This window comes from Vombatus ursinus, unplaced genomic scaffold, assembly GCF_900497805.2.
Source record: "Vombatus ursinus unplaced genomic scaffold, bare-nosed wombat genome assembly UNPS02007612.1, whole genome shotgun sequence".
In the NCBI taxonomy this organism is placed as follows: domain Eukaryota; kingdom Metazoa; phylum Chordata; class Mammalia; order Diprotodontia; family Vombatidae; genus Vombatus; species Vombatus ursinus.
The window spans coordinates 10,175,438-10,187,005 of NW_020947390.1; the positions used below are offsets into that span (position 1 = coordinate 10,175,438).

The 11,568-nt window shown below is 40.9% G+C and overlaps 1 protein-coding gene across 3 annotated transcripts in view; it reads left to right on the forward strand.

Annotated features, from left to right (window-relative positions):
• Positions 1-4,771: 4,771 nt before the first annotated feature.
• ELMOD1 (ELMO domain containing 1) overlaps positions 4,772-11,568 on the forward strand; it is a 76,067-nt gene continuing 69,270 nt past the window's right edge. For all 3 annotated transcript variants that reach the window (XM_027849571.1, XM_027849570.1, XM_027849568.1), the window contains exon 1: positions 4,772-4,974. The gene's annotated coding sequence lies outside the window, so the exon portion shown is untranslated. The remainder of the gene's footprint in view (positions 4,975-11,568) is intronic.

Below are 11,568 nucleotides of genomic sequence, written 5' to 3' on the forward strand. Positions count from 1 at the left end.
ATTTTGCCAAAAGTCATTCACCAAAGGCCTAGATTAGTTGTTCTTAAAGTGTTAACCCCTGGGGGTCTCTGCAACCTTTTCAGGGAGTCTAGACAGGAGTGGTTCTTCTTTGCATATTAAAACTCACATTTTGTTGCTTGCTGAACATTAAAATGTTCACATTTGTTGGTGATTATAAAATGCATAATAAGGAAAATAAAATGTTGTTTTGGTTGAAGAATAAGAAGAAAATCTAGCTTCACACAGATATGAAGTTGGAAAGGGGTCGGGGGGCAATATTTTACTAGGTAAATATATCTTGCTAGGTCCTTGGATCTGATCTTTTGATTGAGCCCAAGTTTTACAGAATAAATCCTTTTATTAAGTTCTGTGAGATTTGGATTCAGTCAAAGGACCACACTTGAGTACCTAGAGGGCCACATGTAGCCTCAAGGTCAAAGGTTCCCCACCCCTGGTAGGAAGTCAAAATAATTTTCATAATAATGATAAGAAAGGTTAGTTAGAAAAGAACAAGTAAGTAAGTGCATGATGTGTATTACTGGTGAGCTCAGAGAGGAAGTGGCATCTTGTGACAATTACGTTCAAGGTGTGTCTTATTTGGAGAGCAAATGATGTGGACTGGATTAAAAAGACATCAGAGTCCAGGAATGAGAGGAATTCTGAGACCCTATCAATATTAATATTGGAAGCTCTGAAGAAAGTGACTAGAAGATTGGATGGATAGAGGAAATAAATGAAATGCCCAAGTCATTTAGGAAAGCAGAGGTTGATTGGGGACTTGGTAGACAATAACAACATTATTAAAATAATTGACCATTTGAGAATGAGAATATGAGGGATGGAAGTGATGAGAGCCTGAAAGTAGAACTGAGGAATCAAGGAATAGAATTCCAGTATAAAAATCTGTGGAATCTAGTTTCTAGAGAGATTCTCTCCCATACTGCCAGAGTATACTCTCTAGGAAGGGAGATAATCTGATCTATATATTGACCTCTCTATTCCTTCCTCCTTTCCCCTCCTTTCCCCTCCTTTCCCATGGTTATTAGAGGTATAGATTCCATGGTCCAGACTTTCAACCCTGGTAGGAGTTGAGGGTCTCAACAGTACCATAATGGATATATTGCCACACATGCCCCTGCTAGTCATCCCCAAATTCTTTGTAATAGTAGCAAACTTTTAGGTGCCCTGTGGAGGATATAAAAGGATCAATCCCCTGAAATTATGTTGATATTAGGAGAAATCCAGATTTTTTTTGATGGAGAGGGAACAGATCTTGAATAAGAGGAAGATAAGTTTGTCCAAAGTCCACGAGCCCAAGGCCAAAGAGAAAGAACAAAGGAGAGGATAGATATGAACAGAATGCCATATGGATAAATTGTCCAGTTGAGACAGGTAACTGGGGTGAGTTGAGATGAGTGCTGCTGAAAACATGAGGTTGGCATGAATGTGATGAGTTCAGGATGATGGGAGGAAAGTTAGAGCAGAAATGAATAATGAGACAGATATGCTGTTAGGTTTCCACAAGAAAATACACTGGGAGAGGAAATACTGTGAGAGTTCATTGAAACATTACTGGGCTAAAAGTCAGGTGATCTGGGCTTTGTCACCAGCTAGCTGTGTGACCTTAGATGAGTCATTTGTCTTCTCCAGGCTCTAGTTTGCTCATCTGTAAAACAAAAGAATTGGATTAGATGAGCTACAAGTTTCCCTTCTGCTGTTACATTCTATATGAGTATACAGCTGGCTAAAAGAATCTATAAAAACTAGTGGTCAGCATTTCAATACCAAAATTAGGGGGGGGAGTATTAAATATGCCCCATAAAAAGCATCTTTGATGCCAAAGAAATACATTTTGTGGATGCATTTTGTTTTTATGTCACAATCATTTCTGGAAATATTCCCCTCTCATCCCTAAAATGAAAGAGAAAAAGTTCAGCAAAAACGATGAATGCAGTGACCATGTCTACAATGTATATACAACTTTCCACCCTAGTAGTCACAGTCTCCATTAAGAAGGGAGGAAGGTATGTTTCATTGTCTGGTCTCTAGGACTATTACTGCTATTTCAGTTACTCAGAGTTCAACTTCCTTGTGGCTATTTTTTCATTTACATTGTCGCTGTCCTACATTGTATATACAAGTCTTCTGCTAACAGAGTACTGCTACATAGATAAAATCATTTATTTCAATCCTTTCAAAGTGACTGGATAATCAAAGAAACCATAAACTCTGGGGTCATTCACAAACTTTCTTCCCTTGTCCTCACACCATCATAGCCACTCAATTGACAAAGCAAAGGAGAGAGAAGGTGGTCTTTTCTGTGGTAGAGTCACTCCCCTGCATGTCTTCCACCCTTAGGTTCTCATTTTACCTTCTTGGTCTATCAGGATCCTTCATTGTACTGTTACTAGGCAACCTGTATTTGTGCTTGGATGGAAACAGTCTCTCAACTCAACCTCCAGCCAAAGTTGGCAGTGTGGGTGGATAGCAGGGCCTGTGTTACTTCAGTGGTAGAGAGGTTTGTCCTGACATCCGTGTTACTATTCTTATGAATTACTTGAATGAGATAATTAAGATCATTCTGATTAATTTGGGAGAATGACACAAAATTGGGGGGGGGGCCTTGTTGCCATCACAAAATAATAGGAACAGAATTTGTAGTGCACTTTTTGTGAGAAATGATTTTATGAATTAATGAATTAAAATTCAAATGAAAAGATAAAGAAGAAAAACAACACACCACAATGCAAAAAGACTTGGGGATCATCGTGGGGAATAAACCAAATAAATGAACCATGTAATTCTATATTTTTTTCAAGTATAACATGATACTGGGATATATTAAAGAGAGACTGTAGTGCTCACAGCTTGGTCAGACATCGAAGATGACAAGATCTCCACTGCATCCTGGGCCATCGCCAATCGTCCTGACTTTTGTCTTGCCTTTGAAGTCACTTGACTTTGGTGACTCTGGAAGAGAAAGTGAGGCTGTTGACTTTGTGCAACTCTACCTCACTTCAATCCAATTCTCATTCAAGTCAAGACATCTCTCCCCGATATCATTGGTCCTTTTCAAAACAAATGACATTCAGTTATACATGGATACCTTGCTTCATGCTTTAAAAGTGCAGTTATTTTCAATGATAAGAACAAAAAGGTTTAACTAATGATAAGATACTTTTAAGAAACTTGGAATTTCAGAGCTGAAAGAGACATAGAAATAATCTAGTCCAACATTTTTGTTTTATGGATGAGGAAACTGAGACCTAGAGGACAAATGACTTGTCTGAAGTCATAGATATACAGAAAACCTTATTTGTCAAGTGTGAATAAGGTGATTAAGGGAAGTCAGGGACATCCTGATTAATAAAGACCTTTAAAGCTAGAATGATAGAGTTTCTTTTGTTTTTATACAGGCTGTAGAACTGTAATAGACCTTCACCATCATAGGATAATAGATCAAGAGTTCAAAGGTACTTTTCAAGGCCATCAAGTCCAACTTCTTCATCATACAGTTGAGGAAAAATGTTGAAGAAGTTGAAATTCTTGTCCAAGGTCTCCACATGTGAGGTGGGATTTGAACCCAAGTGAGGAAACTGAGGCACGGTGAGGTTAAGTCACTTTTGTTAAGCTAATTCTAGGGCATATATACTGTACTTGGAAAAGGTACCCAGGTAGCCTGCTTTGAGAGGTGCAGAAAGACTGAATGTTTCCCTCCTTGTCCTCCCCAATATCATTCCCACCGACCTTTCACTACAGATGAAATCTCTCTTTAGAGTTATTTTGGAGACTAAGAAATTATTTACTAGACAAATATACAATATACTAACCCTTCTCTCTATTTGCACATTAAGCAAAAGAAGGCCTTCAAGTAATATGACATGGTTATATAGGTTTTCATGTTATTGTTCAGTCACGTCCAACTTCTCATGTCCCCATTTGGACTTTTCTTGGCAAAGATACTGGAGTGGTTTGTTATTTCCTTCTCCAGCTCATTTTACAGATGGGGCAACTGAGGCAAACAGAGTGATTTGCCCAGGGTCACACAGCTAGTAAGTGTCTGAGGCCAGATTTGAACTCAGGAAGATGAATTTTCCTGATTTTAAGCCCAATGCCTGCTCTATCCATTGTGCCACCTAGCCCTCCCAGATTTTCATGAGAAGTCAGGAAAACTCTGAGCAGAGGCCCAGGTAAGGTATGCTAATAATTTGTCCCCTTCTGTCCCAGAAACTAGGGAAATGGTAGCAAGAGAGCAGTAGGCATACTGCTCCATAGCTTTTGCCCAGGGTAGTTTTGATGGTTCCAGGGTAATTAGCCAGTGGGAATTCCAGTGATTCTAGGATTCTACAGAATCTCACCAGGTGATGGCCCCAAAGACAGACCCACCTACCCATGGAATACCATAACACCTAGCCCATTTCTTTGGGGTGGGGGTAGTAAGGGAAGGAGACATAAATCAAGATTGGCCTGAACAGTAGTACTGTCTTCCTATTATCTTGACCCCTTTGCAGGTTATTTCTGAGTTGCCCCCGACACTGTCTACCTCACTCCCTATGTGGAGCATCCTGCACCCTCAGTGACTCTACCCTCCTCAGACTGGGCATGCTCAGTAGCTGGGCAGGCTTTGGTCGCCCAGTGGGAAGCCTTTGCACTCCCCGTGCCTCTGCCGGCTCCCTCCCTGCCAGGAGCCACCCAGGTTGCAGCCCGACGCTGCTCTCCTCAGCCTGACCCAGATTCTCGCCCCCGCCCAGCCAGCCTGGATCCAGTGCGGCATCTGAGGCGGCTGCTCTTCTCGTGCCTCGGGCGCCCGGTGACAGAGTTGTTCTCTGCTGCTGCCACCGAGGAGAGCCGAGCCAGCTGCTTATAGAAGGCAGCGGGAGGTTGCGCAGGCTGGAGAGGCTGGGGAAGAAGGGATGGAGATAGGGCTGCCGCTCTGTGGGACCAGTTTAACCAGCAGCAGTCGCCAGAACACAGGTAAGTGGCGGAGCTCTGGGGCGCAGAGCTGGGGATGCGGGAAGGGGGCAAGGGCAAGGAAACGAATACCCAAAGAAGAGACAAGGCTAGGAGGGGGGCGGGGAGGAGGAAGGAGCTGCAGTAGGACTGGGGCGCAGCACAAATTGTAAAAGGGGTGCGAAGGGAGAAAGCATAATAGGGTGAGAGCCGGATGCTGAATGGGATGCGTGGGTTAATGCATTGGCTTTATCTGCTCCGCGGACTGCCCCCTCTGGCAGTGGCGAGCACCCTGAGACTCCCGAAGAGAACGCACTTCGCTCTCCCAACGCTGTCTGCAAGTTGGGGTGCCAGGTTGTTTCCAGCTCAGCACAGAGTGCAGGTCGCCTAGCGACAGGACACTAAAGGATCCTGAAGGGGCAGGCTGGGTGTGGAGACGAGAGATAACAGGGTGAAAGGAGGGCAAGGGGGCGTGGCCGGACCCAGAGCCCCTCAGCAAACCCCACCCCCCCATCAGAGGTTTCCTAGGCTGCTGAGTCCGCCGGCAGTTGGTGGAGGAGGGGGGGGGGGACCGGGGAAGCTAGTTGGCTTCTGGCCCTCAAGCTTGTTGTTTCTGAGGTTATCTGCTTAATGAGTTTCAAGGCTGAAACAATCTGCTGGGAAAACCCCTGGCTGGAGATGCCATCTCTTTTTTCCTAGGGCAGGTAGAATTAGAAGAGGCTTGTGACTAGGACTGGATGACTGGTCCCTAAAGCAAGGGGGTGTGTTTGGTGCAGGTTGCGCTTTATTGTTGGGCGTACGTGTTTTTAAAGTATAGGTGTCGTTTTTGCTTACTCACAGTGTAATTGCTAATCCTCTATGTGGTGCACCCTGGAAGACACCTTATAAATATTGCAGGAACGCCCTCTCTGGCTTCCTGGCTTTGGAAGAGTTTAATCAGTAGATTTATGCCCATCTTTCTGCTCTGAATAGTCAGGGTCAACTTCTCCCCAAGGCTTTCAGCAACCCGAATTAGGAGAAACTCCTAGGTTAAGGAAAGGGGGCTACTGCTTACCGGTAACCCCCTCCTCCAATCCCATTCTAATAGGCAAATTAAGAGGAGGGAAGTTCTGGGCTGATTTCCAGGCGCTGCTCCGCAGTGTGTGCGTGTTTGTGTTGCTAGCTTGACAACCATCCTTCACAGGAGCTGCCAACATGGTGGAAAGCAGGTAGTGTGTGGTTGATGTTGCTGACCAGATCAACATCTTTTTCATGCATGTTTTTCTTCTGATATCATATGGTTACAATATGACTAAGTCATATTCAGTTCAGAAGTTGCTCCACCGTCAACCAGACAGGAACCTTGAGAGGGTTCTTCCGTCCAATCTCTTTTACTTTGGTTACAGACTCCAAATGTATTTGGACAGGAATGAGAAATGCCATCCTTCTCAGTAATTGCGTGGATTGTTCTGTCTAAATAGTGCAGGAAGGGTCAATTAATGCCAGGGACCTTCACGTTAGAAACAAAGGGCTGTAGGGCATGTTTTCTTCTGTTTGCCTTAATTTCCGTTGCACCATTGCTATGAATTAATTAGCGAACAGGCAAATGCGGATGCTCTTTTTTCTTAATGGTGACCTTACCATGAAAGGACTTGGTTTTTCCTTTCAGAAAGGTAGGTACACAACCTCCTAGAAGACTTGTGCAGAATTTTTCTGTTGTGTTTGATATTAAGTCTCTGGGTAAATTTGATAATAAAGCAGTAGCTCCGTCTGACTGTCAGCCCACGAATGGTTCAACTGAAATGCTTCAGTTTACAGATGCCCTTATTAACAGACCCATCTCCCAACAAAGACCACTGTAAATAAATGATGTGATGTTTCCTTGGAATCTTTTCCTCCTCCCCAACATGTTAGTATGTATAACATAGATCAGCAATCTTGATAAATGAAGATATCCTTCATACATCCTATTGGGAAGATACAATGGCTGAAATAATTTTTTTATGAGGAAAATGCTCAGGGTAGTCTTATTTAGAGTGAATTTTAAAATAACCTTCCAAATTATTAGTAAATGTTGAGTAATATAACCTTGATGAATGGCTGCCATCTAAATGTAGAATTACCAGAAAAGAGACTATGCATTTTAATCATTTCATAAAATTTTTAGTTTTCAAAATTATGTTGATAAAAATCTTAGCCCTATTTCTGCTTCTGCAGCTAGGAAGGTGTTATTAGATAGGAATTCTGTGGAATTAGCAGTGCATGTAGGAAAGGGCTACATACTAAATAGTGTTAGCCAAAGACCTTTCTCTTAATGTATTTTCCACATAACAACCTTGTGAGGTAGGTAAAGTATTCTTATCCCCATTTTATAGATGAGGAAACAAACTCAGAGAAGGTAAGTGACTTGCCCAGAGTAACACAGCTAGTAAATACTAGAGCTGGTCATTGAACCTAGGTCACCCAGTTCAGAGTCTAGTACTTTCATCACTGAGCCACAAACTCTAAAAGACATTTAAAAATAAGCCAATTCAATTCAATAATTCAGCCCAACAACCAAAATTGTCAAGCCTCCTTGGTGGCCTTGTGATTATAACCTCTTCTGGCCAATTCCTTATTTGTATAATGTATAGCCCAGTACTCCAAGCTTTGAACTTAACAAGGATTGGCTTAAATCTCAGGGCCAACCTCTCCTTCCTATCATATTTATTTCTATGGTGTGTATAGTCTCATTTGATGTTGCCTGTGGGAAATCTGAGAATATAGCTTGAGCATAGCTTGTGCCTGTGTGTTTACATATGTAGGTAAAAGAGTTTCCTGACCCTATACAAGCATTCAAGGTAACAATGCATATATTGGGCGCCAGATAGATTTTATTCTACCTCATAGAAAATGTAGAAAACACATAGAAGACTCTCAGAAACCCACAAACTATCTATATAAGTTCCATTCAGGTGGATCCTATCTTTCCCTAGGGTCTTCAAGCCTTCAAGCCTAGGGTTTAGAATTTTCTTGGAAGAGAAATGAGCTCAGGGTGATATTCCAGTGAGTCCTACTTTATGCTATTTGGATAGTTATCCAACCTATGGTTTGAACTCTTCCCAGAAAGAAAATGATTTGTAATTGCTAGGGAGGTAGCATTTTTCCCATTGACCATGTGGTAACAGGATAATGTAATCTGGACCAAGGGCAAAGTCCAGAACTTCTCTTCATATAGTGACTTCTCTAGGCTCAAAGGTCATGTGTGTGATCCTTTTTTCTTTCTTTATAGTAGTCTGGTGCTTCTTAGGAGCTGTCATTCTTTCTCCAGAAAGTTAAATCCCTGAACTACATACCTTGGGATTGTTAAGAAATAACCTGTTGGTTGATACTGCCTGGGAGTTATTTCTCTCTCTCTAGAAAGCTGGATTCCAAGATTATGCTTCTCAGAAATTACCCCCTTTTCTTTTCAGAAGGCTGGGGTTCAAGAACTCTTGCCATTTAACCATGTGGTTCTCCTTTCTCTGGCTGCCACCTATTGGACTGAGAGGTTAGACTACTTCCTTTCCAAGTCTAGGGCTAAGAATTTGAGGTCTTTTGAGTATCCAAAGGAGATATTATCCTATCTCCTTTTGGGTCTTATGCCCATGCAGCTTCCATGTGCCTATATCTCAAGGCAGCCATTAATGGCTTTTAGGTGGAGAACACTAACTCTAATCACCACTAATCTAAGAATTCATGCCCATTCTGTTGTGTTCCAGTCTTGCCTTAGAAAAGGAGAAAAGTCCCCAAGTTTATGACTGAAAATTTCCATTTTATAGGCCAGAATAAAAGAGATAGCTTCTCCCATAACAGTCAGTCTCACAAGAATCTAAGTCATAAAATTCCTGTGTTCTCTTACTTCCATCATCAGCAATACCCAACAAAAGCCATCAGTGTAACATCATCAAGTTGATCAGGGAACTACATAAGTAACCCTAAAGAGTTGTCCATAGCCCCCTCAAAAAAAGGTAACAATGAGCATGTCCATACTCTCAAAAACCCAAAGACTCCCTAAGCTATAGTTCATCAAGGTGAACAAGGACCTCCCCTGATCAATCCCCTACCTATGTATCACTAGCAATCATCTATTTGAAGGAGCTGCCATACAAACTACCAACTACCCCAACATTCCTCCAACAGATTCCATTTATGTCTTTACCAACTCACCAGAAATGTTTGCTTCTTTCTTTGAAGGTCATGGATAAGTTGTAGGGACTTGGCTGGAGCAGAAACCACTACTGGTCTGGAATTAATTTGTGCAGTTCAAACCATTACAATTGTGTTTGAATGGATTCATTTCGGTTCTTAAAAATAGGCAAATTAGATATTGATTATTATTAGCTGCCTACCATTTCTTCAGGAAAAATAGTTTTCATAATGTAAATAAGATTAATAAGTACATATTAAATATCAAATACAATATGTATAAAAATACATTTTGGTCTTTAATTTTGAAAAAAAAAAGCCAAATATAATTCTATAACTATTTGTTTGAGGGAGTGCTCAGAATGGATTGTATTCTGATATAAAGTCTAGAGACAAGATGAACTGGCATGTTTAATGTTCAAATGATGATGATGATAATGATAGCAGACAGTTTATATTGTCTATTATGTGCCAGTCATTGTGTTAAGTACTTTATAAATATTATCTCATTTGATCTTGACTACAACTCTGAGAAGTAGGTGCTATTATTATCCCCATTTTCCAGAGAGGAAATTGAGGCAAATAGAATTAAATGACTTGCCCAGAGTCACACAGTTAGTAAGTGCCCGAGGCAAGATTTGCACTCAGATCTTCCTGACTCTAGGCCCACTGCACTGGATGCCCCCAAATCAATAAATATCTATTAATTGCTTAATATGTTCAAGATACTGGGTCACATTCTGGGTTGGGGAGAGGAATGACACAATTTCTGCTTTCAAGGATCTTAAAATTTAATTAAGATATATACACAATGCACAATATGATATAAGGTAGAATTTGATTAGTGCAAAGGAGAGGTCCAAATAAAGCAATTTAAGAAATTTCCTAGGAGGGTAATTTCCAGACCTCACTTTCAACTGTTGTATTAAAAAAGTCTTTATGGACAAAGTGACACCTGAACTGCATCTTGAAGAAAGAAAAGGATTTTACTAGGTAAAAAATGGGGGGGGGGGTGGCGGGGAGAGTGAATTCCAGACTGGGAGATGGCCTGCAATAACACACTGCTGAGAGATGGTATGTTTAATTCTGGGAACATCTGGAAGTCTTTTGGTAAGCATGCAGAGTGTACGTAGGGAAGTAATATGAAAAGGTAGGTTAGCTATATCAAATTGCTTACTGTCTTAAGGAGACAAGGAGGAGAGGGAGGGAGAGAGAAAATTTGGAACACAAAACTTTTTAAAAATGAATGTTAAAAATTGTCTTTACATGTAATGGGCAAAAATAAAACATTATTTTTTTTTTAAAAAAAGGAAGGTTAGGATTAGTTTTCATGGCCTTAAATGCCAGGTTTAAGAGTATATTCTTTTTCCTATATGCAGTGATGAGCTATTGATGGGTTTTGAGCAGGAGAGTATCCAGGTCAGCCCTGTGCCTTGGTAAGATTATTTTGTAGCTGTGTGAAGATTGAAGAGGGGAGATACTAGAAGCAGAAATACAGGAGGCTTTTACAGTAGACCAGATGGGAGGTAATGAGGAACCAAACTAAGGTGGTGACAATATAAGTGGAAGGAGAGGATAGATATACAAGAGACTGCAGATAAAGAATGGATAGGATTTGGCAACTGATTAGATATGGAGAATGCGGGGGAGAGAGAAGAGAAAAATGAGCTGGAGATTGAGAGCCTGGGTGCCTGAGAGATGATGGTGCCATCAGCAGAGATAGTGGGTGTATTGTCTTTTCAGTAGCAAATGAGACACTGGTTTAGTCCAAATTTCCAGTTTGGTCCTGCTCTCTGGAAGGAAGATACCGATGGTAGGAAAGGGGAAGCAATGTAGGTTTTGTAGAAATAGTGTTTTGTGAAAATGAGCATATGCTTGTAGTACCAGAGAGTATCCACTCAGAATGTATAAACATGATTAGTTCTAAGAAAAACAAAAGAAAAATAGCATGCTGTATTTCAAAACCACAGCGGAACACTGTCACTATATTGATAAGGGAAAGAAAGTTTCCAAAAAAGCTCAATTTCAGTGACTGTCCAGGCAGGAAAGAACAATTAGCAAATTCATCAGCCATCTGCTTGCATTTCTATCCTCAACTCTGGTAATCTATGTGGATCTCAGCTCTTCTGACTCTCAGCATTTTTGACTTCATTAGTGACCATCAGTAAATTATAATCTGTTTAATTTTCAACAAATTGTGCATTTCATGGTAAGGACTCAAGCTCATCCATTATAAGTATTACATCTTGGCACATTCAAAGGAATATTAAAGCTAAGACATATCTTAAAAAGCATCTTAAGTTAAAAAGAGGGTCTTAAGTTAACAAATAACTTTCCTTCAAAATAGAAATAGAACCTTAATTCATGATTGTGTCAGTTAGCTTTCCTATGTGGCAATTAGCTTTTTATTACTGGGACTATACAATTTGAGAAATCTTTTCATGCCTTTTTTTGAGAAATCTTTTCATGCCT